The sequence below is a fragment of the Plasmopara halstedii genome (genome assembly GCF_900000015.1).
Source record: "Plasmopara halstedii genome assembly, contig: Scaffold_110, whole genome shotgun sequence".
Taxonomy (NCBI): domain Eukaryota; phylum Oomycota; class Peronosporomycetes; order Peronosporales; family Peronosporaceae; genus Plasmopara; species Plasmopara halstedii.
This window is the reverse complement of record NW_020187031.1, coordinates 1,401,114-1,402,051: the sequence shown is the minus strand read 5'-3', so window position 1 is coordinate 1,402,051 and position 938 is coordinate 1,401,114.

The window sequence follows — 938 nt, the reverse complement described above, 5'->3', positions numbered from 1 at the left end:
CTCCATCTCGCTGACTATTTCTTGAATCGGCATGGGTTTATTAGTCTTTACCACATTGATGTGGTGCTTAGTAAGAATGTGACTAGCTTCCTGCCGGAGTTTATGTCGCGCGGTGCTTGTACCTTCCGAGGCACGATCTGAAAGCGCGGGGTTGTGATTTCATCGAGCATTGCTGGGAAATAATCGAACTCGACCTCGACTGTGCTGAGGACGTCGAAGTAGTTACTTGTTGTAACTCCGGCAAGGGGTTTTGGACAGGATTTCATCAGCATGTTTGCAAAGTCCCAACCAGCACGCGATCGCTTTCCTTTACGCTTACCATCAGCAGTTAGCATCAACGCAGATTTGGACGCTACTGCTGCTGGTTGTGGTAATAGTAGCCGAGAAAAAGTCGGACTACCAGGTGACGACACGACCTGGGAGCCTGCAGTGCCAAGAGAGATCTCGCTAGGCGCTGGATCGTTATTAGAGGCTGCTGCGGGAATAGTGGGAGTAGTTTTGGTGGGGCTTTCGCGGAGCGATCGCTGAGGCGAAGTTTCATTTGCGCTCCGACTTACCACCATAACATATGATGGCCGTGTCGGATTTAGATCCGGTCTGGCGCGGGTGGTAGTTGAAGTCCGGGCAACGTTTCAGCCAGGTCGAGCGCATGGATGGATCGTTGACTAAAATGACATATGCTTGGGACGGAAAAGAAGCGTTCTTAACATGCACCGGGTGAATGCGGCCCGCAAAAACGAGCTGGTCGCACATAGATCCGCGAACAATAAGTTCAGGAAGGCATCGACTAGAACGGAAGTACACCCGCCACGTGGCTGTGGTGATCACTGCTTCTAGATTTACATCTCGGAACGTACCGTATATCGGCTATGCTCCGAGCACGAAGAAGCGTTTCAGCATGAGTTCTGCGTGGAATTCACTCTCAACACTCGACATAT